Source organism: Rattus norvegicus, chromosome 10 (genome assembly GCF_036323735.1).
Source record: "Rattus norvegicus strain BN/NHsdMcwi chromosome 10, GRCr8, whole genome shotgun sequence".
In the NCBI taxonomy this organism is placed as follows: Eukaryota; Metazoa; Chordata; class Mammalia; order Rodentia; family Muridae; genus Rattus; species Rattus norvegicus.
Window position 1 is genome coordinate 64,730,001 of NC_086028.1, and position 27,429 is coordinate 64,757,429.

At 46.3% G+C, this 27,429-nt stretch overlaps 1 protein-coding gene and 1 long non-coding RNA gene across 2 annotated transcripts in view; both read left to right on the forward strand.

The window, feature by feature from the left end:
* The window catches only part of Faul2 (FAU ubiquitin like and ribosomal protein S30 fusion like 2), a 733,200-nt gene that overhangs the window by 107,268 nt on the left and 598,503 nt on the right, over positions 1 to 27,429 (forward strand). The gene's annotated exons all lie outside the window — the stretch shown is intronic.
* LOC120095152 (uncharacterized) lies at positions 14,439 to 21,542 on the forward strand. Its single transcript, XR_005490373.2, has 3 exons — positions 14,439 to 15,734; positions 15,938 to 16,032; positions 21,025 to 21,542. It is a non-coding gene; the product is annotated as an uncharacterized LOC120095152 (long non-coding RNA).

The following is a 27,429-nucleotide window of genomic DNA, read 5'->3' on the forward strand; positions in this document are numbered from 1 at the left end:
ATGAATTTTTAATTCATTGGCAATTTCACACATGGATATAATGAATTTTGAACACACTGACCTCCCATTACCCTGTCCTAGCTCTGCGAACTCCTGTTGAACCTTTTTCCCGGCAAGCCCGCCTCCTATTTCTGTGTGTCTTCTACTGAGTTTAATTAGTGCTACTTGCATGGCTGTGGCCACTGGGGACACAGGTCGAGCGTTTGCATACATGCGAGCAAAATACCCATACAAATAAAGTAAAAGCAAATAGGTATTAAACGATAACAGTAAACAAGGCGATGAATGGAACCTTGGTGTCTTAGACACACTGTTACTGTTAGAGTAGACCTGAGTGAGTCCTAACCTGAGGGCTCCCGGCCCTGGGGACCAGTGCTCTAAGACGAATTCAAGATCCTGCTCAGCTTGTATTTTCCTTTTATTTAAAAAAACAAAACCCCTATTTTATTTCTAATCAGGTGTCCTTGGTCACGTGTGTGTATGTCTATGCACGTGTGTGTGTCCTGGAGATCATAAGATGTCAGATCTCCTGAGGCTGTGGTTGTAGACTTGTAAGTGGCCCCATGAGGGTGCTGGGATCTGAACTCCAGTCTTCTGAGCAGTTAGTGCTCTTAACCACTGAGCCATCTGTCCAGCCCCTTCTCTTTTCTGTCCTTTAAGGTTTATTTTCTGATTTACTTATGTGTCTCTGTGTGTCTGTATACCTCTATTCAGATGGCTGACGAGGACAGAAGACTTTGCTGGGAGCTGCAGTTACAGGTAACCACCAGCCTCTCTGACACTGGACTCTGGAAACCAAACTCTGGTCCTCTGTAAGAGCAGCAGGCACTCTTAGGCTCTGAGACATCTCTCCAGCCTCTCCTCTCACATTTTCAGTCTAGGTTACAGGCATGGGCCAGGAATCGACTTCACTGGGCCTGTATTAATCCTACCAGGAAGAGAATAAGACCACTGTGACCATTTTGAGCCAAATTTGAAGCAAGCTTTAGTTAAATACTAGTCTGGATGATGGTTTTTGGCCAGGATCACTACAGGGCTCCTAGAAAATGGAGATGAGTCACCTTTGCAGAGGCTTTAAAGGGCAAACCCATTAGGCCACCACATTTCCCATCAGGTCCAATCAGAGGCAAGCATACATCCCAACGTATTTTCCGCCTACGTACCTCCAATCTAAAGCACGTCTGCTGCAGTTGGGTCAAACAAACTTGTTTAGTGGAGTAAGAACAAAAGCCTACAGCATTGTTAGGGCTCCATTGCTGTGAATATACACCAGGACCACAACAACTCTTATAAAGGGCATTTATTTGGGGTTGGCTTACAGGCTCCCAGTCCATGCCGGAGGGCTTGGCACTGGAGTTCTGAGCATTCTACCTCTTGTTCCAGAGGCAGCTAGGAGACAGCTGTCTCTTCCACACTGGGTGAAGCTTCAAAGCCCTCCCCCACAGAGACACACTTCCTCCCACAAGGCAACACCCACTTTAACAAAGCCACACCTCCTAATAGTGCCACTCCCAAGGCCCAGCATTTTTTAAACCACCACAAACATTTCAGAAAGTATCTGTCCTTGTGGGAGGGGCTTAGGGGTCAGAGGCATTTTTGTGGCATGGATCTCTTAGGCACAGTAATTAAAACTTAAAACGTAGCTTGGCTCTCTCACCTGATGTCCATCAGATTATTCTGCTGTGGTCAATGAGCCATGGAAGCTCATGTGCAAGCATTTCAGTCAGAGGCAGCTGGAGTGGATAGACAGGTCTGCTGAGGTATCTTTTAGAACAGGCCCCGCTCTGCTCCCATTCTGGGGCAGGTGGCCAGGTCAGAGCTGTTGAATTCCTAGTTACTACCAAAATTGTTTTGCTATCACTGTGACCCTGGCTATCACTGTGACCCTGGAGCCAGGGCTTCCGAGACTTGCCCTCTCCTGACATCACTCACAGATATCACTCTCCCTCACTCTCTTTCCTTTTCCCTTAAATGCTCATGTTCAGATGCCGAACTTCTTACATTGCGACAAGCATAGGCATCAGGTGTTCTTAATTAACTCAGCAGTCCTGAAATGGCCATGGAAACCTATATTTCTTTATTGTTTATTTGTTTTTGTTTTCGAGATAGGGTTTCTCTCTGTAGCCCTGGTTGTCCTGGAATTCACTCCATAGATCACACTGGCCGTGAAATCACAGAGGTCCTCCTGCCTCTGCATTCCTAGTGCTGGGATTAAAGTCATGTACTACCACTGCCATGCATGGGGAATCTACATTTCTAACAAGTTTCCCCTTTGTGGGTGGTTTCTGCTCCTATGACCTCACTTTGAGTAGTGAAGGCCTGTCAGATTCAGTTTCTTTCTTCCTATTTCTTTTTTTTTTAAGATATATTTATTTATTATATGTGAGTAGTACACTGTCTCTGTCTTCAGACATACCAGAAGAGGGCATTGGATCCCATTACAGATGGTTGTGAGCCACCATGTGGTTGCTGGGAATTGAACTCAGGACCTCTGGAAGAGCAGTCGGTGCTCTTAACCACTGAGCCATCTCTCCAGCCCTTTCTTCCTATTTCTAACTGACTTAAATCTGAAGCAATTAGCCCCTTTTTTGGTGTGTGTGTATGTGGGGGGGGGGGGTGTATGCATGTGTGTATGTATGCATGTTCAAATATGTGTAGGTTCCATCTGAGCACGTGTCTGTGGAGTTGAAGTTGATATCAAGTGTCTTCCTAGATCGCTCTCCACCTTACGCATTAGGACATGGTCCCTTAATCTGGAATATCAGTTCAGCTAGGCAGCTTGCTTCTGGGTAACCCTATACCCTCATCCAGAGCTCTGTGTTACAGACCAGCTACCATGGCTGCCTATGCATTCATGTGAGTTCTTATGCTTGTGTAGCTGAGTGATTTCTGCAGCCCTTAATTTGCCCCTTTGAAGGTCTTAGTCTTGCACAGTGGGGGAACAGAAGTTATCTGTGCAGACTATGTGAAAGTCAGTCCAGCGTGCAAGCCCAGCATAGCTGTGCACGCCTTTAATTTCAGTACTTGGGAGAATCACAAGGATCTCTGTGAGTGCCAAACCAGCCAGCGTTACCTGTGAGACCCTGACTCAACAAAACAGAACAAATATCAGTACTTAATAATACATCATGCGGGCTGGAAAGACGGCTCAGTGGTTAAGAGCACTGATTGCTCTTCCAGAGGTCCTGAGTTCAATTCCCAGCAACCACATGGTGGCTCACAACCATCTGTTATAAGATCTGATGCCCTCTTCTGGTGTGTCTGAAGATAGCTACAGTTTACTCATATAAAATAAATAAATTTTTTAAAAAAAGAATACATCATGCACAATCCAATTTATTTAAGCAAGATCTCACTTTGGAGCCCAACATGTACAAAAAAAACAGAAACTGGAAGAGAAAGCACAAGGTTTGTAACATTCGCTCCACCACAGAGGAAGAAGTTGACAAATCAATGAACCTGAGTTTTCTTTATTTAAACCTCACCCTGTGTTCTAAGGGGCATCTGGCTTTAGCGCCTAGTGTGGCTTACCTCACCAGGCTTCACAGCCTTACTCTTCATTTCTTTCTGTGTTGAGAGCAAAAGTAAGGGTTGGGACTGCCAGGTGTTCTCTGCCACACTAGGCACCAGATCCTAAAGGACAGTGGCACCTACATGTTCTCAGGTGACACATGTTATCAGGGAGGTTTTGGAAATACTGATAAGGACAGATCTCAATGTTTAACATAGGTCAACAGAGCGCTTTTTTTTTTTTTTTTTTTTTTAAAAACAGAATTCACTATTAGACCAGCCTGTCCTCCTGGCCTCCTGCTTTTGCCTAGGATTACTGGCCTTGCTCTGCTTGGTTCTGAGAACTCTTTTCTTTTCATTAATTTGTTGTTGATATTGTTCTTGTTTTTAAGACTTATTTCTTTATTATATATGAGTGCACTGTAGCTGTCTTCAGACACACCAGAAGAGGGCATCAGATCTCATTACAGATGGTTGTGAGCCACCATGTGGTTGCTGGGACTTGAACTCAGGAACTCTGGAAGAGCAGTCAATGCTCTTAACCACTGAGCCATCTCTCCAGGCCCCAGTGTTGCTCTTTTGTAGACAAGGTCTCCTGTGGTTCCACATTGGACTCTAACTTGGTGTAGAGCTGAAGATGAGCTCAGACTTCTGACCCTTCTGCTTCTACTTCTGAGAGCTAGAATTACAGATTCCTTTTCTTCAACAGGGGGGTTTCTTTGTGTAGTCCTGGCTGCTCTGAAACCTGGTCTGTGTAACCCTGGCTGCCCTGGGACTTACTCTGTAGAACAGGTTGTCTTCAAACTCAGAGATCGGCCTGCCTCTGAACCCAAGTGCTGGAATTAAAGGTGTGCACCACCAAGCCTGGCTTACTTTAGAGTGTGTGTGTGTTGGGGGGGGGGGATAGGGGAAGTGTGGGGGTAGGGGAAGTGTGTGTGTGTGTGTGTGTGTGTGTGTGTGTGTGTCTGTGTCTGTGTCTGGGTATGTGCGTGTGAGTGCTCTTGTCCTTAGAGGTCAGAGGCCTGGGATTCTCTGGGGCTGGAGTTCCAGGCAATTGTTAGCCACCTGGCATGGGTGCTAGGAACTGAACTCAGGTCTCCTGCAAGAGCCCTAAGGGCTCCTAACTGCTGAGCCGTCTCTCCAGCCCACACTTACATTACTCAGAATGAACAGGATTTAGTTCATTTGAAATACTTCCTTTTTTGGTGTTAAAGTTAAGATTATTAAATATACATATTTAATAATATATTAAGATAGATCCAATTTGACTATTAATTAAGTAGTGGTTGGCAGCCAAGTGTTGTGGTACACGCCTTTAGTCCTAGTACTTCGGAGGTAGAGGCAGGCAGAGCTATAAGTTCAAGACCAGCCTTGTCTACATAGAGAATTCCAGCAAAACCGGGGTACCTAGAGAGATCCTATCTCAAAGAGAAAAAAAAAAGATAGAAGAATGAGAACATAAAGCATTCTGGGTTTTTATTTGTTTTATTCCTCTTTTTTGTTTTTGTTAAAAAAATATTTAATGCACACAGAAGTCGATGATGGCACCAGGTGGGTTTTGGGTTCTCTCTCTCTCTCTCTCTCTCTCTCTCTCTCTCTCTCTCTCTCTCTCTTTCTCTTTGACAGAGTCTCACTATGTAACTCTGGCTGGTCTGGAACTCAAGAGATCTGCCTTCCTCTGTTTCCTGGGTGCTAGGTTTAAACTCACAGATACACACACACACACACACACACACACACACACACCAAAGTCTTTTGTAATAAAGATAAGTGGCCTGTCAAAGGCCAATATTCTTTAGACCTCCCCCATTTGTCAAAACTCTTGTATGAGTAGCTTTGCCCAGCCCACAGACGCCAGACATTCCTGGGACTACCACAGCCCTCCCCATTACACACAGGAGGGATCAGCCAATTATCAGACTGTGAGCTCAAGCTCACCAATGAAGTGAGACACAGTCATCATCACCTTACACTGCAGAATAAACTAATTAAGTGTTTGCTCGCTGGGTTTGGATCATTGGTTTCTTTTGTTTTTGTTGTTTTTGTTTTTTTGTGCACCCTTTTGCAAAAGGAAATTGCCTCAAATTACTTACTTTTGCTTTGTGCAACACTGGATATATCCTTTTAAAACACTGCCCCTCCAGCCAGGCCTGGTGGCACATGCCTTTAATTCTAGCACTCAGAAGGTAAACAAGAATCAGGTCTCCATGAGTTCAAGACCAGCCTGGTCTACATAGCAATTTCTAGGACAGCTACATAGAGTCTGTCTCAACAAACAAACCCAAACCAACCCCAACCGACTACAACAAAACCTGGAATAAATAAAACGATGTCGCTGTAACCCCATCCAGGGTTTCTCTGGTAAGAGGCTTTCTTTTCTTTCTCTTCTGTTCTTTCTTTCTTCCTCTTCTTCCTCCTTCCCCTTCTTTCTCCTCGTCCTCCTCCTTCAGTCAGTTTCATGTAGCTCAGGCTGTCCTCCAACTCACTATGTAGCCAAGGATGCCCTTCAGCTCCTGATCCTCCTGCATCTACCTCCCAAGTATCGGGATGGTAGACATATACTGCCATGCTTGGCTAATGTGAAGTATTTGGACACTTTGCTGACCAAATGCAAGTTTATCTTCCTGTGTTGTGTTAGAGAAATCTGAACACTTCCCAAAACTAATATCCAGCTGGGAATTCTTTACGCTATGGTGTTTTCAGGAAGTGGAACGAAGTTTCGCATTTCCTAGCAGACCCCTCAAAGGTCATAAAGACAGGGAATGTTTGTAAGAGCTTCGTGTGTGCTTCTGTTCTCAGCCCACAGATCCCCTGGGAACACCAGACTTTAATAAACAAAATAATCCAAGCGGTGGGAGAAACATCAGGACTTTGTAGGTAAGGACGCCCTGCAGCCGGGGCATTGCTCAGCAGCAAGGCACCAGGTGTCCGTTTGTTCTTGGTTTGTTTTTTTTTTTTTTTTGGTTCTTTTTTTCAGAGCTGGGGACGGAACCCAGGGCCTTGCGCTTCCTAGGCAAGCGCTCTACCACTGAGCTAAATCCCCAGCCCCTCTTGGTTTGTTTTTTTTTTTTTTTTAATTTATTCTCTCTCTCTCTCTCTCTCTCTCTCTCTCTCTCTCTCTCTCTCTTTCTCTCTCTCTCTCCACCCCCTCTGTGTGTGTGTGTGTGTGTGTGTGTGTGTGTGTGTGTGTGTGTTATGAGATCCCAGAAATTCATCAATTCATCTATCTCACCCTTGCCGGGGACATGCAGGCACATTAGCTGAGCCTCAGAAGGAAAACCACAGAGGAAACCGGAAGAGATCCCATACCATAAAAGGAAGCAGCCCTGAGGCGAACCCTGCTGGGTAGTGAGTCAAACTCTAGTGTAAAAGGTGCTTTCTAAACTTTCTGAACCAAGAACTTAATTTCCCTTTGAGAGCAGGCCACAGAACATGACTAGCCTTGAATGCAAGCAGTCTTGGGACAGCCAGGGTGGTCTGCTGAGTTACACAACAACTGAGAGAAGCTCTGAGACTGGATTAGCAGGGGCTAAAGCAGCCAGCGGGTGGCGGTGGGGTAAGGTGGGGCTGGGACTTGGGAAGAGTTCCAGAAGAGGAAGGACTAGAAGTTTTTAAAAAGTTCAGGAGGGTGAGTGGATGTAGTGATGCAGTCTACTAATCTCAGCCCTAGGGAGGTAGAGGCCAGTGGGTCTCTGTGAGTTCAAGGCCAGCCTGGTTTACATAGCAAGTCCCAGAGCTGTAAGAGAGACCTTGTCTCAAAGAGGAAAAGGGAAGTAAAAAAAAAAAAGGAAGTTGGGGAGAAACTAGATCCTGGGCAGAAGATAAAATACTCATGAAGAGAGAACTCTAACCAGGCATGGAGGTAGATATCTGTAATATAGCACTTGGGAGGCTGAGACAGGAGAATTATGAGTTTGAGGCTAGCCTGGGCTACATCTTAAGGCCCTGTGAGGAAACAAAGTAGAGAATCCATTCACAGTGTTTTACCTTTTTTCTTTTGAGGCAGTGTCTCCCTATGTAGCCCTCGCTGTCCTGGAATTCACTGTTAGGTCAGGCTGGTCTTGAACTCACAGAGATCTGCCTGGCTCTGCCTCCTGAGTGCTGGGATTAAAGGTGTGCACCACCATACCTAGTAGTTGTTATTTTTAATGATTTTTTTAAAATTACGGTGGTTTTAGATTTGTTTATTTTGTATGTATGTGTTTTGCCTGCGTGTAAGTGTGTGTACCTGCTGCCTGAGAAGGTCAGACATGAGTGTCAGATCCCCTGGGACTGAAGTCATAGATGGTTTATTTCATTTCTGTTTGAGTCAGGATCTCATGTAGCTGGGCTCAACACCTGATTCTCCTGCCTCCACAGTCCAAATTCTAGGACGACAGGTGTTCACCATCATGCCTGACTATGTATCTTACTTATTTTGATTAAAATCTGAGCATAATTGGGTAAGGTGGTACATGCCTATAATCTCAGTACAAATAAATATATAAAAAAGTAAAGAAATGAAATTAAGAAAAATGATTGGGCTGGAGAGATGGCTTAGTGGTTAAACACTGTTCTTCCAGAGGTCCTGAGTTCAATTCCCAGCAACCACATGGTGGCTCACAACCATCTGTAATGAGATCTGATGCCCTCTTCTGGTGTGTCTGAAGACAGCTACAGTGTGCTCATATACATTAAATAAAATTTTTTTTCTCTTTTTTCGGAGCTGGGGACCGAACCCAGGGCCTTGCACTTGCTAGGCAAGCACTCTACCACTGAGCTAAATCCCCAACCCCATATATTTAAAAAAAAAAAATTATAAAGCTGGTTTCCTGGTCCCAGCACCCATATCGTAAGTGGTCACTGGTCATGGTGGTTGGTGGTCACATTATTGGACAGCTGGAGTACCACCTGACCTACCAGCATCACAGGAAATGCTTTGAGGATGGCTCTGGTCCAAACAAGCCACGTGTGTGCAGCTCTTTGAGTGGGATTTGAGACAAAGGCTGCTTGTTCCCAGGGCGCTACATCTGGCCAGATGTAGGCCCTATAAACACCCTTCTCCCTGACTGAATGTGGGGAATTCCTTTCTGACACACACCTTCCGCACTGGGGAGCCGGGACTCTTACCAGTTTCATATGGAATCTGTTTGGGAAACAAGGATGATAACTGGCTTCTGTTGTTTATATGGTTTTGGTTTGGGGTCTTATGCAGCCCAGGCGACCACCGACTGCCAACTCATTACTTTATTACTTAGCTGCTGGAGAGGATGGTTTGGAAAAGACATTTCACCCTGAAGCCCTGGCTGACTGGGCACTCTGTGTGGTATATATTAGCTTCAGACGCGAAACAGTTTTTGGCCTCAGCCTCCTGAATGCCTGGTATTGTAGACCTGAGCCATTCCTCCCTCAAACTCTGTATAACTAAGGATGGCTTTGAACTCCTGATCTTCATGCCTCTAGCTCCTAATTGTGGATAAGGATCCGTGGGTTTGTCACCTAGCTGGCTCAGTCTCCACACTGCCACCCCTGTTTGTTTTGAAACAGTGTCATTTGTAGCCCACCCTTGCCTCAAACTCTTGGTCTACCTTAGACTCTACCTCATTAGACTCTGAGTGCTGGGCTTACAGGCATGAGCTGGAGATCTTTAGAACCGATTGACTTTGAAGAACCGTCTTGCTTTCTGGGGTTTGAGTATTTGCTCAGTCCCACCCTCCACCCTCCCTCCCACTCATTAGTTACTTCAGGGTCTCAACAAGGTTGTTTGATGTTTACATAAATCTTTACTCACCGCATTAGCAAAACTCAAAAAGCTTGATAGCCAACAGAGGAGACCCTAATTCCTCAGGAGGCATGTTTGCTGATAAATTAACCACATCTGGAAGTGCTAGACTATTGTGTGAATACTGGTCCATCCCTGTGGAAGCTATGTGGGGGAGTGTCAGCGCCTTGCCTGACTGCCACTGTGCTCCCACGCCCTGGGGATGGCGGGCAGGTCAAGCCCAGCAGGGACAGATAACACATCCAGCTGGCAGCTTGCCTGGAGTTTCTAGGAAAGCAGCAGTTGGCTTCCCTCTGGCTTCCAGAGGACAAGGGTCTTAGGACATTGGGATGTATTTTGGCACTTGGGGACTGCAGAGGAGTACCTGTTTGACACCAAACGGTCAGCTTTGGACGTCATTGATTTAGTTACTCATTACAAGTCTATAGACTGGAGTTAAAGTGGAAGGACATACGGATGTGCAAACATGGTCCATCTCCTGGGCCCCTCCCTTTTGCCCCACGCCTTTTTGGTGCTATTCCCACCCCTCTTCCAAGATAACTGGTCCTTCTTAATGATCTTTTGCAGGAAGTAGATGATCCTCCCAATGGGCTGGTCACCATGGACCTTGAGGACTGAGGAAATGATCTAACTCTGAGTCTGAAGCCATCAGCTCAGGCTGCTCTAAATGCCCTAACCCTGTCCTCACACTTGAACATCTACTCTGAACCTAAAAGAAAGTCAGGGCTCAGAGGTAGAGAGCTCCCCTGGCCTGCACAAGGGCCTGGCTTTGATCTACAGTATCACATAAAGAGGGCGTGGAGACACATTCTTGGAATTGCAGCAGGTTATAGAACTGGGGAGAAGGCTCAGTCAATAAAGTGCCTACCATACCAGCATCAGGACCTGACTGTGGATCCCAACAGTCATGTAAAAACTCTAGGTCTAGGGTATGCATGTATGATCCCAGGGCAGGGGACTTGAGGACCAGCAGATCCTTGGAGCTCAGTGGCCTGCTGGCCTAGCAGAATCGGTGAGTGGAGAGCAACTGAGGAAAACACCTGAAATCTACTTCTGGTCTGCACCCCACACACACAAAGTTCAAAGTCATTATTGGTTGCAGAGCAAATTCAAGACCAGCTAGGTTACATGAGATCAAAACGGAAGGGAGGTGGGAGAAAGAGAGGAATGTGCTGCTGTCTGGGCTGAGACTGGCCTACAGGAGTTTACGGATTCACTGAAGCCCACTTACAAAGGCACAGTTCACACACTGAACAGCTCTTAGGGACTTGGCACATGTCTCCATGTCTTGTCTGTACTCTCGTTGTTCTCCATAAACAGCATCTCTTCCCTGAAGCTAAGTTAGGATTCCCAATTATTCCTTTTATCATTGTCTGTTCTTAATTGCTCTTACATTAATTAACTTATTTAATGTGTATAGATGTTTGGGCTGCATGTATGTCTGTGTACTGTGGGCATACCTGGTGCTTACAGAGGCTGGAAAAGGGTATTGGAGTCCCTTAGAACTGGAGTCACAGACAGTAGTAGACTGCCTTCTGAGTGCTTGGAACCCAACTGTTAACTCCAGTTCCAAAGGATCTTACACCCTCACACCCTCATGTGGCCTCCATGGGCACTGATATATATATATATATATATATATATATATATATATATATATATATATATAAAATCTGGGGGTTGGGGATTTAGCTCAGTGGTAGAGTGCTTGCCTAGGAAGCGCAAGGCTCTGGGTTTGGTCCCCAGCTCCAGAAAAAAAAAAAAAATCTGGGGCTGAGAGAGATGGTTCAGTGGTTCAGAGCACTTGCTTTTCTTCCAGAGGACCCGGGTTTGATCCCCATCATTGCCATCTGTCTCCCCAGGTTCAGAAGATCCAATGTCTTCTTACCTATGCTGACACCAGGTACAAACATGCATGCAGGCAAAACACCTATAACACATAAAAACAAATCAATTAATTAAAAATATAAGTCATTTGGCTAACTAGTGTTGGAGCATCCCTTTGATTCCAGCACTTAGAAGGTAGAGGCAGGTAGACCTTTGTGAGTTCAAGGCCAGCCTGGTCTACAGAGTGAGAGTTCCAGGACAACAAGGATTACACAAAGAAACCCTATCTTGAAAAACTGGGGGGGGGGGGGGGATGAAGACAAATAATTAAAAGTGGGCAAAGACCCTGAATAGATGTTGCAAGATATTTGATCACACTGCAAATCTCAAGATTGTGTTATTTACTGAAAAATCTGTTTCTAGTTGTGGTGTGACTCAACCCTTAGTACCCATCTTTAATCCCAAACAATGTAGATAAAGTTAGTTTGTAGACAGAAGCAGCCATGTTTGAAAGTGAATCTAATTGAAGGGCAGACAAAGTGATGAGTCATAGAAAGATGTGACAGAATGAGTCAGAGATAGGACATGCTCAACTCCCACAAGGACAGCACAGGAAAGAGAGGTGACTTAAGAGAGTACCACAGAAAATAAAAAGAGAGAAAAGAGACAGTTTCACTGGTTGTAAAGAGAACAAGTCAGAGCATGAGAAAGAGCCAAGATTAAAACAGATTGCCAGGGTTAGAGACCAAGCAGAGCCATTCAGGAGAAGCTGAGAGAAGCCAGATTGAATCAGTCAGCTTGGAGAGGAGTTTGAGTCAGAACAGCTGAGTTGAACTGGCCAGTGAGAGTTCAGAAAGAGCTGGAAAGGGTGAGCTTATTCAGCAGGAAGTCTCAGAGGCTGGAAACAGGCTAGGCCTAGATTAGACTGTGCAGAGGCCGGACTCCTAGGACCAGGCCTAGGTCAGCAGATGCAGGTAGTAAGCCTCTGCGATGAGTTTCATCTGAGGAAACAAAGGTTATTTAACAAATGGATCCTTGGGGTTGGGGATTTAGCTTAGTGGTAGAGCGCTTGCCTAGCAAGCGCAAGGCCCTGGGTTCGGTCCCCAGCTCCGAAAAAAAAGAAAAAACAAAACAAAACAAATGGATCCTTCTCTCAAGAAGACATATAAATTCCCAATAAATGGACAAGACAATGCTAAAAGTCATGTATCATAAGGAACCTCCAAATAAAAAATTTAGTGAAAGGCCAGAAACATGGCTCAGCACCTAAAAGCACTCATTCTTGCAGAGGACCCAGTTTTGGTTCTCAGCACCCACATGGTGGCTCATAACCATCCAGAACCCCAGTTCCAAGGGTCCAATAGCTTCTTTGGCCTCTGTAGGCACCAGGCCATACGATGTACAGATGTGCATGCAGCTAAAACACCCATACACATAAAACAAATCTTTTCTCAAATTCAAAGGGATTCCACTTTACAGCCATTAAGACGGTGTAACCACAAGGCAGGTAATAGCAAGTGTTTATGAGGATATAGAGAACCCAGAACCCTGTATGCACTGGGAGGGGTGTAGTTCAGGCACGGTGCCTTGAGAAACTATCTTACAGGGTTTTTTTCAAATGGTTAGATACAGTCAGCATAGGACCAGCAATCCACCCTTAAGTATAAGCCTAATAGAAATGAGATAAACCGAGTTGGAGAGACGGCTCAGTGGTTAAGAGCTCTGACTGCTCTCCCAGAGGTCCTGAGTTCAATTCCCAGCACCCACATGGTGGCTCACAACCATCTGTAATGGGATCTGATGCCCTCTTCTGGTGTGTCTGAAGACAGCTACAGTGTACTCACATACATAAAATAAATAAATAAAATCTTACGAGAGAGAGAGAGAGAGAGAGAGAGAGAGAGAGAGAGAGAGAGCTCATACACAGCAGCATTCTTCAAAATAGCCATAAACAATAACAGAAAAATCTGGGTGTGCTAGCCCATGCCTAAGTCTCAGTCCTTGGGAGCTGGAGCCACGCTGGAGAGAGATGACTCAGTAGTTAAGAGCGTTTGCTGCTTTTGCAGAGAACTCTGGTTCTATCCCCAGCACCCATATGATGTCTCATGACCACCTGTAACTCCAGCTCCAGGGGACCTGATGCCCACTTCTGGCCTCCAGAGGCCATGTACACTCGTACACAGTGAACATACATTTCTGCAGGCAAAACAGTCATACACATATTTTTAAAAGGAGCTTGAGGCTAGCCTCAGCTAAATACTAAGTTTGAAGCCAGCCAAAGCTACATGGGGCTGGGTGGAGGGAGTAAAAATAGCCCAAATATTTGTCACCTAATGAATAAATAAATGACGTTTGGTGTATCCGTGAAATGCAGTATTTCTGAGCCAGAGAAGGGAATGAAGGTCTAAAACATATGAGTCATGAACCACGTTAGTGAAAGGAAACACTAACAGAAGACCACATGTTATATGTGTTTGGTTTCAGACAAGGGACTGAGGTGCATATTTTACATACCAAAGCCGACGAGCTTCCAGGTTCTCCCAGCATTCCTCAGTCTCTACCTGGCATACCTACCCCAAGCCCTGCGCTTTCCGGCCCGGGCCTAGGCTGCCATTCCCCAGAGGCTCTTTGCTATATAGCCCAGACATTCTGGTTGCTTCCTCTCCTCTTCTCCCTGCCGCCTCCTTCTCTCAGGGTGCAAACTTTCTCTCTTTCTCCTCCCCCTCCCCTCTGTCTCCTTTCTCATGGAGACTTCCCAGGCTTCCCTCCTTGGGGCCAGTGAACTTCCCCACCAGAGAGCAGCTTCCCAATAAACCTACATTTATATATAGATATAGATATTAAAAACAACAAAAAAACAAAACAAAACAAAAACCTGTCTCATTTCACTGTCAGAGAAGTAACTTATCAATATGATTCTATTCCCAGGAAATGTGCAGAATAGTAAAACCATAGAGGGTCAGAATAGTGCTTGTCGAGATGAAGTGAGACTGGGGGAAATGACTGCTATCGCCCTTGGTTGAGCCAAGGTTTCAAACCTGTATAACCTTTGATCCCCTCTTGCCTCCACTTCCCCAGTCTTGAGATGGCAGGTGTTATGCCATCACACCCAGCTGGAGCAAAATACTTCTTTGGTAAGAAATGGGAAAGTCCTAAAATTGTTTGCACTGATGCTTACACTACCCTGGACATAGTGAGCAACACCGAAACATCCTGTTTGTTGGTGGCGTTAGATGTTGAAACCAGGGCCTCTTACACGTTATGCTTGTTTTGTACCCCTCAGCCCTGGATTGTCTACTTGAAATGGGTTAATCCTAGGGTCTTATCAGAAAACGGACCCGTCTGGCAGCCCACTTCCGGTGTCAGGCAGAGAGCTCTCCGGTTTATTTTAGTTCCTTTATCTTCCTGGTGAGATTAGGATCCACCCAGTCAGAAAACTAGTGTTTCTCTTTGTTAACATCGGCGGAAACAGCAGGCCTTGGGCCTGACATTTCTCCAAATAGGTCAACATCAGGGAAGGCAAACAGTGTGGGCTGGTCTGGCAGCTGGTCCAGAGCCACAGCACCAGGTTGTGGGAAGCCAGCAGGGAGGGCCTCTCACCAGGCTTCTGGGGACAGAACACTGATGGGGCCAATGTAAGGTGGGCCAGTGTAAGGCAGCGAATAGCAAAGCACTTCCGGAGGCAGCAAGGGGCTCTGGGAAGCTACAACAGGGAAGTAAGGGGGAGCTTGCTAAAACACTGAACCCAGCCGGGACCTACCTTTCTTACATCCTGCTCATTTAATCTTCCATTGCCGTACGGGTTGGAAAGAGGACTCGCACTGCTCCCACTTTACCCAAAGATCACCTTGCTTTTGCTATCTGAATTCTGAACTATCCTGTGGAGTAAAGCATTTATTTGTAAATGGCAGTGTCCCCGACATTCCTGACAAAGACTAGGAGGAAGCTGCCAGCTTCCCCTAACCCGTACCTAGAATTAAGGGGCACGTGGCTCATACTCAAGGCCCTGGATTCCATCCCCACTCCAGCAAAACAAACAAAAATCCACACCAGAGAGAACCCAGGGCCTCCCGGCAGAGCCAGCTCCTTAACAGAGTGCTAAGAGCCAACAAACTGGAGCCAATTGTAACTGCTGGGAAGTTGAAGGCATAGGCAGACTGAAGTCATCCTCCTGCTCCCTAAAGAGGCCAGATAGAAATGGGGAGGCCCAAGAGGATGCCACACGAATGAAGGGTCTCCTGGCACTCCAAGTCATCCAGACGTGGGATTTCCCTTTCTCTGAATTCAGGAGATCAGGTTAGCCAGCATCTAGACCCTGGGACTCTAAGCACTATCACAAGTGATATACGCCCGACCCCTTAACGCAGCGCTTGAGAAATGCCTCCCTCTTCCTTTCTAGACATATTTAGACTTGATTTCTCAACTTCACTTCCTGTGTTGCAATTTCCCCAAGCATGTGACTTATGTTTATCAACTGTCAGCCGGCCAAGAGGCGGAGACAGTGCAGAGCGGCCTCCCACGTCGGCTTCCTAGTCCACAAAAGCCAGACCCACCTGTCCCCTGACCCTGGCCAGGTGACTCCTACCAGTACAACGCTAGGACTCCTCTTCTTGTTCTGGGTGACAATGGGTCAAAGGTACTGGTGTTCTTGGTTTTAACCACCTAGCTTGTTTGTTTGTTTGTTTGTTTGTTTATTTATTTATTTATTTATTTATTTATTTATTTATATTTAGAGGTTCGCCCCTTGCCCCCTGCCACACACACAATACATATATATGGTTTTATTGGAAGTTAAAAAAAAATAAGACAACTAAAAATATTCAACTTTCTGTTTTTCAGACTTTCCTTTTCCAGAAGAGTCGGGGCATGGGACCCAGGCTGGGCCAACACAGGGGCCAGTATCAGACTAAGTGGAACTCTCAGGAATGTCCCTAGTAAGTGCATTTGATGTACATACAGGTCAGGGAAGCTGGCTGGAGCACACACACCGGTTTCCTTGCCGATGATATCCCATGGGGTCTTTGTCCCTGAGGTTGAACCTCTCAGGCTTCATGGTGGTCTATGAGCAGTGTTTATCATCCTCAAGGGCATCACCAGCTGAATTCACAATTTGGGTCTGTGGTTTGAAACCAGGAGTTGGGACAGGTCCACTGTCACTGAGCACTGGCTTGGCTCTCCGCAATTCTCACTGAGAGTAAACGTTGGCACCAAGAGGTCACAGCAAGCAGCACCTGTGAGGAAGGCTCAGGGGCTCAGGTGATCCTGTATATTGCAGGCTCCTCCCCTGGACTCCAGGAGGTGACCGGAGACTGGAATTAAGTCCAGAGAAGGAGCTAGCTGTATTCTTTAGTCCTCCCCTTTCCCAAGGCACCCAGTGCTGTAGGCAGGTCATTTCCCCTCCTAGACCTCATTCATCACATGGTCTAGGAGACTCCAGGTCTGAAGAGGCTGCAATTTCCCGATCGTTTCTATGCTTCTCTCCAGAATCTCTGTTCGCCTTCCGTTTAATGGACTGTGCTGTTTGTCTTTCCTGTAATAATGGGGCTGTAATTCAGGCAAGAATGCTTGATGGCCTATTAATTGGATTGCACCATAAGTCTTGATTTCCAAACATAGGCTCAGATGATTTCTGGCCTTTAAAGGTCCAGGACCAGAACTCTGCATTAGGAAGAAGAAAGCATGTAAGCCTACGATTAGCAGAGGACCTGGGCTTAGAAAGGATCTTCATTCTACGTATGATTGGCATGGTCTTAACTCACGTTGGCTGGAGGCTTCATGAGTGAAGCTGTTGACTTGTGGACTGGGACTCACTCGATACCCTGTGTGCACATCACAAACATGCACACACATAAATAAACACTTTAAAGGCCAGACAAACAGCTTGGTGGTGATGGCACACACTTTTAATCCCAGGACTCGGGAGGCAGACACAAGCAGTTCTTTGTGAGTTTGAAGCGACCCTGGCAGCCTGGTCTGCACAGAGAGAGTTCCAGGACAACCAGGGCTACACGAGAAATCCCAGGTTGGAAAACAAACAAACAAAGCGTTGGCCGTTCTTCCAGAGGACCTGGTTCATTTCCTGATGCCCACATGGCAGTTCACAACGGCCCGTAACTCCAGTTCCAGTGAATCCAATGCCTTCTGGCTTCTGAGGGCATGAACATGGTGCACAGATAGGCAAAACGTTCATTCATTTAAAATAAAAATAGGTCTGGAGAGATGGCTCAGTGGTTAAGAGCACTGACTGCTCTTCCTTAGAGGTCCTGAGTTCAATTCCCAGCAACAACATGGTGGCTCACAACAATCTGTATTGAGATCTGATGCCCTCTTCTGGTGTGTCTGAAGATACCTACAGTGTACTTATATATAATAAATAAATCTTAAAATAAACCAAAAGAATGCTTTAAAAATAAATAAAATAAAAATAAACAAGTCTTTAAAAACAAGAGTTACAGTAGGCTTTAAAAAAAAAAAAAGTCAGCCAGGGAAAGGCCCAGCCTGGAGACTACTGTACCACACAATACTGAGTGACACAGAACAATTCGCAGTCTGACTGCAGCAAAGCCTTTTTCTCCTGAGCATGCTTTGCAAGCAATAGAATACACCCCTGCAATCTCAAAAATTCGGAATTCCCGAGATGCCATAGAGGACTCCATGTTCAGCAGATATCCTCAGCACAAAGATATGGATGCAGGAAACTGGTCTTATAAGGGGCTGGTACCTTTGAGAACGTAAAACGCTAGAAAAGAAAAAGACAGCAAAACACTGGAGGGCACAAGATCAATGCTGTCATTCAAACCAGGGACTTTACCTGTAGCCCAGGCTGGCTTCAAACTTACCCTAGTCCTCCTACCTCTGCCCCAAGTGCTAGGGTGATTATCGGTGGTTGGGCTATAGGCTGATTGCTTCCAGGCTCTTGGCTTCTTGTCCAAAGAATTAGAAATGGGGGCTCACACAGATTTGCAAAAGAAGCAAGATAATTTTATTTTGAGCAGGGAGAGGGTGCAGCTTATAGAAGGATACATTGTCAAGATTGATAGCAGGCCACAGGAATGAGAGTAGTCAAGGCTACAGCTGGGGTCTCTTAAGGGGACTAAAACAAAGGCTGTAGTCTGGGTGGTTCTTTATTTTGATTGATAGATTAAGTACTAACACTTGAATGGAAACTTCCTAGATTCGGTTATTACCAGGGGCCAGGATACTTATATTGGTCAGGAGTAAGAACACTTATATTCTGATGCAGGTAGTGAGTACAGGACGTCTGGGCTGCAGGGCACACTGTTTGAAGACCAGTGCGTATACATAGTTTGTCCAGGTGACAGTAGGCTCCCCAGCACATTATGTGTATGCAGTGGTGTGAATAGAAATGCCTCCAATAGGCTCTTGTATTTGAATACATGGTCTCTTCCTGGTGGTGCTGTTAGGGGGAGTTATAAAACCTTTAGGAGGAAGCACAACACCAGGGGAGGGCTTTGAGAGTTTGTAGCCCCGCCCCACTTCTTGTTAGTCTCTCTGCTTCCTGTGTTTGGGTGAAAATGTGATACACCATCCTGGCATTTCTGCTCCTGCCTTCATACCTTGCCTCCCCCAATCATGATGGGCTCGATCCTTCTGGAACCATAAGCCAACATAAACTTTTCCTTCCTTAGGCTACTCCTGGTCCCAGTAATTTATCTGAGTAACAGAACACTAACTAATGCTTGCCTGCGTCAGGATCACTGGCGTGCTCCATTGGATCGCTCTCCAGACACATCTTTCTGGACTTCACACATAGATTGGTTAAGTTTACCTCTTTTCCCCTGAGGTGATCTCTCTCTCTCTCTCTCTCTCTCTCTCTCTCTCTCTCTCTCTCTCCCCCTCCCTCCCTCCTTCCCTCCCTCCCTCCCTTTCCCTCTCTGTCTCTCTGTCTCTCTCTCCCTCCCTCCCTCCCTTCTTCCCTCCCTCCCTCCCTCCCTCCCTTTCCCTCTCTGTCTGTCTCTCTGTCTCTGTCTCTGTCTCTCTCTCTCTCCTCCCTGTCTGTCTCTCTGTCTGCCACTCCGCCACCCCACACCTCTTTAGTAGTTCTGAGGATGGAATCAAGAGCCTTATACATCAAAGGAGTGATATTTGGTCAAGACAGAGCCAGCCATGCCAGACCTGCCAGGTCAAAGGCACAGGTCAAAGGCACCTCTAACTAAGAGGTTTGGGGGTGCCCTGAGGTCTGTTTCTGAAGTGCCTCACAGGACTCCTGAGGAGATTGCACAAACCACCTCCATTACCTTTCCTCCTTGTTGGTCCAACAACCGAAGCACCCACCCTGCACTTCCTATGGTTGGCTGGAAAGGTGCTCAGAAGGCCCATTGTCATCCTGGTCTGTAATCAAGCTCTGAGGCCAGGATGTCAACTGGGGAAACTCCTTCTCCTCTACCTTAGGAGTGTGCTGCTCCTCTGGGAGGCTGACCTCTGAATTACTGCTGATGTGTGTTTGGGAAAGGTGGGCAGGGTGAAGAGAGACAGTTTTTTTTTTTTTAATAATGTATTTACTTTATTGATATGAGTACATTGTCACTGTCTTCAGACATACTAGAAGGCGGCATCAGATCCCATTACAGATGGTTGTGAGCCACCATGTGGTTGCTGGGAATTAAATCAGGACCTCTGGAAGAGCAGTCAGTGCTCTTAACCTTAACCGCTGAGCCATCTCTCCAGCCCGAGAGACAGTTTTACACACCTAGAAAAACAGCAAGTAAGACACATTCAGTGTTTTCCTGGTATGGCCCAGGACATATCAGGTTGTCAGAAGAGAGAGACAGGGGCTGGAGAGATGGCTCAGAGGTAAAGAGCACTGTCTGCTCTTCCAGAGGTCCTGAGTTCAATTCCCAGCAACCACATGGTGGCTTGTAACCATCTATAATCAGACCTGGTGCCCTCTTCTGGCTTTCAGGCGTACATGCAGGCAGAAAGCTATATAATGTATACATAATAAATAAAATGTTAAAAAAAAAAAAAAGGAGTTGGGGATTTAGCTCAGTGGTAGAGCGCTTGCCTAGGAAGCGCAAGGCCCTGGGTTCGGTCCCCAGCTCCGAAAAAAAAGAACCCCCCCCCCCAAAAAAAAAAAAAGAAGAGAGAGACAACAAAAATTAGGGGACAGAGGAAGAGAAAGCCCTTCTCACTGGCAGAGAAGCAAGAACCCCAGCCCAGCCAGCATTTGCCCTGAAGGTTGCCAACAGAGATAAAGAGCTTCTTTCCAGCCATAGATTGTCTATGTGGTGACAAACCAGGCTGGAGGACCGAGTGATATTCAGTTCCCAGAGAGTTCCAAGAATCACAAATGAGACTGTTCACAGCAGTCATATCCTGGGATCTACCCAGCTATGTCTTATCAACCATAATCCTGTCAGGGGCCCCTGGGAATTCCTGTGATCTCATTGGGTTTCTTAGCAATCCTTTGAAGATATCCTCTTCAAAAGCTTCCATAGTGATCCTCGAAAGGCAATGAAGTGTCCTCTCTTGGAGGACACTTGACTCTTGCTCTCATGCTTAAAATGTAGTTAGAAGTATCTTCTAATAAACACCAACTCGGCTTCACACCGGCTTATTCTGGTTAGTTAATTTGGAGTGCATGAGGGCTGGAGTCCGTGCCATAGTGTGGGAGTTGGTTCTCTCCTGCCATCTGGTAGGACCCGGGGACAGAACTTAGGCCAGTCTTGCCTGCTGGCCTGCCCCTGCCCACTGAAACTCTTTTTTGCACTGAAGCCAAGGACTCTGATTTGTGGATCCCTTAAAGGGACTCAGACCCATGGCAAGCAGCTGAGGTGCGTATTTGACCCACCTGTGGTGGTTTGATTATGTTTGGCCCAGGGAGTGGCACCATTAGGAGATGTGACCTTGTTGGAGGAAGTGTGTCACTGTGGGAAAGGGCTTTGAGACCCCCCCTTCCCTCCTAGCTGCCTGAGGAGTCAGTATTCTGGTTCCCTTCGGAACAAGATGTAGAACTCTCAGCTCGTCCTGCACCGCGCCTGCCTGGATGCTGCCATGTTCCCGCCTTGATGATAATGGACTGAACCTCTGAACCTGTAAGCCAGCCCCAATTAAATGTTGTCCTTTAGAAGAGTTGCCTTGGTCATAGTATATGTTCATAGCAGTAAAATCTTAGACAGTACTAAAGCGGACCTGGCCTCCAGGTTTTCCCAGCATTCCCTGGTCCCTATCTAGAGCTGGGCTCCCCCAACCCCCCAGCAGCTCCTCCCTATATAATGCATGCATTTTGTTTTCTCCCTCTCCCTCCTCTCCCTGTTTCCCTTCCACTCTCTTCCTTTTTGTCTTCCTGCTTGCACACACCAGAGGCCGCCTCTCTTTCTCTTCCCCCTCCACTCTGACTCTCTCCCTATAGCGACTTCCCTGGCCTTGGGGCCAGTGAATGCCCTTGAGAGCAGCTTCCCAATAAACCTGCCTTTATGTGCTTTAATCTGGCATGGATTGACTCCGTTCACTGGTTAATTAACTCATCACTCAGCTTCTGGATGGTAGCCTAGAGTTGCACCTCTGCCCTTGCCTGCTCCAGATTCGCCTCAGCTTCTTGGCCATTTCTGAAACCCTCCCTCCTGCTAGTGCTAGAAAGAGCTAGGAGACAAATGAGTCAGGAAGGAAGGTTCCTCTTCAGCCCAGCTTGAGTCCCTGAAGTGACTTTTTTCATCTAAAGGCGATCTGCGTACAGCCCCTCCCAAGAATTAGCCCTGGGGTAGGTCCTAGAGGGAGGAGATGGAGGAGGCAGTAACCTGCCCACCGCACCTAGAACCTCGGTAGGCTTGTTAGTCAGCTGACACTGTTCATGGTTACCTAGGACAGGTAACCCTCATGGATGATGCTCTCCTGGCCCAGCACAGCATAGGAGTGGGAGCTGAGGTGAAGGTGGTAGTGGCAGTTGTCTTTGGGAGCCTTCCAGATCACCGCCCCCCCTTCATTTTTCCAACACCTTTTTCTTTTGTGCTGGCGCTGAAACCAAAGGCCTCAGGCATGCTGCAATACACACATTACCACCAAATCATAATTCCAGCACCCACCCAGGAAAACCTCCCTTGGGGGAATCTTGAAGCCATTGAAGGGTGTGTCGACTGGCTGCAGGGAAACAAAGGCAGAGTCTCTGGGGTCTTCAAGGGAAAGTAAACAATGCCAGAGACAGAGAGGTATGCTGGGATAAATGGATTGCTGAGACTGCCAGGGTCAGCAAGAAGGGTCCCAACCAGGACTCTGGTAGGCGAGGAGGGGAAATAGAAGGAAATGAGTAGGCCTTGGGACACCTCCCCTCCCCAAATCCCTGCCCCAACACACATACACGCCAACCCGAGGGGACATTAATTCTGGTTGGGTAAAGCAGAGAGATGACGGTGGAGTCCCTGGGTTAAAGTATAAAGTGTTATATAGCCCTTCTCCCCCAGAGCCTGCTCTCTCTCCTCACTTGGATGGGGAGAATGGTTGAAGATGGCCAGTCTTCTAGAACCTTCCATAATGTCTACTTAGGTCCTTGTATTACTTATGAGTTTGGGAGTAGCATCGCCCCAAGCTCAGCATCTGCGACCTTGCAGTCTCTTCAGTCTCCATGGCTGCTCATTCAAACCCTGAGTAACTAAGACGGGGTCTTCATTTTAGTAGAGAAGACAGCCTAAGGACAACTTAACAAGAGAGGGATGAAAAGGAACCTGAGGTTCGGTCCCCAGCTCCGAAAAAAAGAACCAAAAAAAAAAAAAAAAAAAGAAAAAAAAAAAAGAAAAGGAACCTGAGGGGCTGGTGAGATGGCTCAGAGGTTAAGAGCACTGACTGCTCTTCCAGAGGTCCTGAGTTCAAATCCCAGCAACCACATGGTGGCTCACAACCATCTGTAATGGGATCTGATGCTCTCTTCTGGTGTGTCTGAAGAGAGCAACAGTGTACTTACATACATAAAATAAAGAAATAAATCTTAGAGGGGTGGAGGTGAGAAAGCATAGGATAGAGGGGTGTGAGCTCATGTGGGGAGGGGGACCCAAGAACGAGGTTGCTGGCAGGCAGAACCTAGCACAGGGGGGGATATGAACAAGCTTGGTACCTGAGGAAACTGAATTCAACATGTACCACCATGCATGTGTGCCTGCATGTACACACACACATCAAAACAAAACATGAAATTACATTGGCAGGCACGGGTACTGTGTTTGGAGAAAGTCAGCACCACTGACTAGCAGCCACAGATGAGCTCTTTTCCCAGTTCTCAAATGCAGAACTTGCTGCTCTGTCACACCAGGCCTTTCTAGTCCAGAGCCAGAGGAAGAAAACGTGGCTGGCCTTCGGAAGGACTTGTGCAGCAGGAATTAGGTCTTTAAAAGGAAGCGGGAAGTTTCTCTTTGAATCAACTCTTCCTCCTACTTTCTTGTCCCTTGAGTAACGGTCAGTGGAAGGCAGAAGAAATGGAGATTTTTATGTTACTTGAACTTTTAGAGTTTTGGGGGCTTTCGGATTATGTAGTCCAGACTGGCTCAGAACTTGTGATTGTCTAACCTCGGCATCCTGAGTGCTGAGATTCTAGGGTTGTGCCACCACACCTGCCTGCCATCTCTCATCTTAGGTTTTGAGTATGCATCTTGGGAGGTCCCTAAGGAACAAACTGGAGATGGATGAGTTTGGGAACTCATTGCCTCTCTGTCTGGCAGTGTACACATTTCTTTTTGGAAGCCCAGCATGACCCAGCTTCTCTCTCCTGCTGGCCATATGGAGCTGCTCTTCTGGGCTCTTCTCACAACCTGGTCTGCCCAGTCTCGTAGAGCAGGACCTTGTCCTGGAGGAGCTGTCACAACAGGGGAAAGGATGCAGTAATGACAGTAAGCAGAGTCTCAATTAGGATTTTTATTGCTGCAATAAAACGCCATGACCAAAGAAACCTGGGGAGGAAAGTATGTGTTCAGTTTATGCTTCCTCATGAGAGGAACCTGGACAGGGACCTGGAGACAGGAGCTGATGCAGAGACCAGGAAGAATACGTCTTACAGGCTTGTTCCTCACGGCTCGCTCAGCCTGCTTTCCTATAGACCCCAGGACCACCAGCCTAGGCATGGCACCACCTGTCTATCTCTAATTAAGAAAATGTCCTACAGGGGTTGGGGATTTAGCTCAGTGGTAGAGCCCTGGGTTCGGTCCCCAGCTCCGAAAAAAAAAAAAAAAAAAAAAGAAAAAAGAAAAAAAAAAGAAAATGTCCTACAGGCTTGTCTACACCCTGATCTGTTTGGTTCATTGGTTTTTGTTTTCCAAGACAGGATCTCTGTGTAGCTTTGGCTGGCCTCGAACTAAGAGATCCACTTGCCTCTGCCTCTTGAGTGCTAGGATTGTGTGTGCCACCACCACACGGCCAGCCTGAACTGAGAGAAAATTCTAAAATAAGGCTCCCTCTTCTCGGTGTCAAGAGAGACTCTTGCTTGACTCTAGCTTGTTGACATAAACCTAGCCAGTAAAAGTGGCTAGACAAAACACATTCAGAGGTCAAAAATGAATCCCCGAGATGAACAGTCTTCTGGGAGCAGGCAACTCAGTACAATGCCAGAATTGATTGAGGCAGGAAGATTGCTGAGCTCTAGGTGAGCTGCATAGAGAGTTCCAGGCCAGCCTGTGCTATACTGTGAGATCCTGTCTCCCCGCACACAAAGGACAGGAACTCACTATAAAAGTAGCAGAGCCCAGGAACCCTCACACACAGCCCTTTTTTGTCTTGGTTTGGTTTTTGAGACAATTCTACTATTTTACCCAGTGTTTCTGGAACTCCTTAGCTCCAATAATCCCCCTGCCTCAGGGCCCTGAGTAATGGGGACTTTGGTGCATGGATGCCCTGTACCCAGTTCCTCATTATTCATTGAACCTGTGGCAGGCTCTGTACTAACATCTTTTTATACATCTCATGTCATCCTCTGACAGACCTTACAGGGGACTCTTGTTCTTTCTGTCACTTTCTTTTTTTTTTTTTTTTTTCTTTTTTTTTTTAAAGATTTATTTTATTTATTATATATCTAAGTACACCGTAGCTGTCTTCAGATACACCAGAAGAGGGCATCAGATCTCTTTACAGATGGTTGTGAGCCACCATGTGGTTGCTGGGAATTGAACTCATGACCTCTGGAAGAGCAGTTGGGTGCTCTTAACTGCTGAGCCATCTCTCCAGCCCAACTTTCTTTTAGCCAGGATCTCACTAATGTGGATGTAGTCCTGATTAGCCTGGACTCACAGAGATCTTCCTGCTTTTGCCTCCCAAGTTCTGGAATAAAAGACACATGCTACCACAGGGGCTCTCTCTCTCTCTCTCTCTCTCTCTCTCTCTCTCTCTCTCTCTCTCTCCCTCTCCCTCTCCCTCTCTCTCTCTCTCCCTCTTTCTCTGTCTCTGAAACAGGGTCAAACTCCTGATCTTCTCCAGTGCTGAAAATTACAGGCATGAACCATCTACCATTTGGTTTATCTTGCTGGGTTTTTTACATATAAGGTTTATCTTATTTTATGTGTGGATGTTTGACCTGCATGCATGTTTGTGCACCACATCCATGCTCTGGTGCCCACAAAGGTCAGAAGATGGGGTCAGAGCCCCTGGGACTGGAGTTACAGTGGTTGTGAACCACCATGTGGGTGCATAGAATTAAACCCAGGTCCTCGGGTTGGAGAGATGGCTCAGCGGTTAAGAGCACCCGACTACTCTTCCAGAGGTCCTGAGTTCAATTCCCAGCAACCACATGGTGGCTCACAACCATCTGTAAAGAGATCTGATGCCCTCTTCTGGTGTATCTGAAGACAGCTACAGTGTACTTATATTTAATAAATGAATAAACCTTTTAAAAAAAAAAAAACCAGGTCCTCTGAGCATCTCTCCAGCCCTTGTCTTGTTCTTTTACCTAGTGGAGCGGTTTCCATTCTGTGCCTGTGCCATTATTAGTAGCAGTACTTGTTTCCCTTCTAGAGGCAGGGTCTTTCCATGTAGCTCTGTTTAGCATAATATTCAATATGTACCCCAGGCTAACCCTAAATGTGTAGGGATCTTCCTGTTTCAGCCCCAGAGTGGTGGGATTCCAGGCATCACCATAGCCTTCAAAGGCTTTTTTTTTTTTTTGAAAATGGAAGAGAGAAATATCAGCTATATCCAAGTTTGAGAAGAAGTTTGCTGATATATATATATATATGTGTGTGTGTGTGTGTATATATATATATGTGTGTGTGTGTATATATATATATATATATGTGTGTGTGTGTGTGTGTGTGTGTGTGTGTGTGTGTGTGTGTGTATTTTTTTTATGGTAAGCCAGGAGCTGGCGAGATGGCTCAGAAGTTAAGAGTATTTGGTACTTTTTTTTTTTTAAGACCTATTTATTTTATTTATCTTCAGACACACCAGAAGAGGGCATCAGATCCCATTACAGATGGTTGTGAGCCACCATGTGGTTGCTGGGATTTGAACTCAGGACCTCTGGAAGAGTAGTCAGTGCTCTTAACAGCCGAGCCATCTCTCCAGCCATATTTGGTAGTCTTACAGAGGACCTGAGTTCAGTTCCCCACACCTACAGTCACCGGTAACTACTGGGGAGGCAGAGGCAGGCAGACTCCAGGAGTTCAAGGCTGGTCTGGTTCATACAAAGATAGAACTACTTAGTGAGACTCTGTCCCAAAAAATAACAGATGGGGCAGCAGGGGAGTAGGCAGCGGTGTGGTTGTTTTAATCCCAGGGCTAGGGAGGCTGAATCAGGAGGACCACCTTTTTCCAGACCAGTCTGGGCTCCTTCCATAGGCAGAACCTGCCTTCAAAATCAAAAACCAACAAAAAGGTTTGTTAGACAAGACTCTGCTGTGGTAAGTCTATTGACATTCACCCTGATTATAAAACCACCCCGTATATCACCTGCTGCCAAGCAATTCCCTTCGCCCATCGGGGAGGAAAGGTTTTTATGTTTGACAAATAAGGCAAAAGCACACAATACATGGCTAAGCAAAGGAACAGGAAAACCAGCCACAGAACACTGAAAACCAGGAAGTGGATCTGAGCTTTAAGGGACTTCTGCCCTCTGCTGGCAATGTTTGCTATTGCACTGCCTGGGTGGTTTGGTTTTTTGTTGTTGTTTTGTTTTTTTTTTAAGTTAACCAGCAAATTCAGAATTTTATTTATTCGTTTAAATTTTTCTTAAATACACCTCATGTACCTCTTGATGAGCCTTGAACTACATAGCCAAGAATGACATGGGCTTTCTGATCCTCTTCTTGGTCTTCCAAGTGCTGGGTTTATAGGCTTGTGTCATCCTGCCTGACTTTATGAGCTTCTGAGGTTCAAACCTCAGCAAGCCAGTGAGCTCACTACAA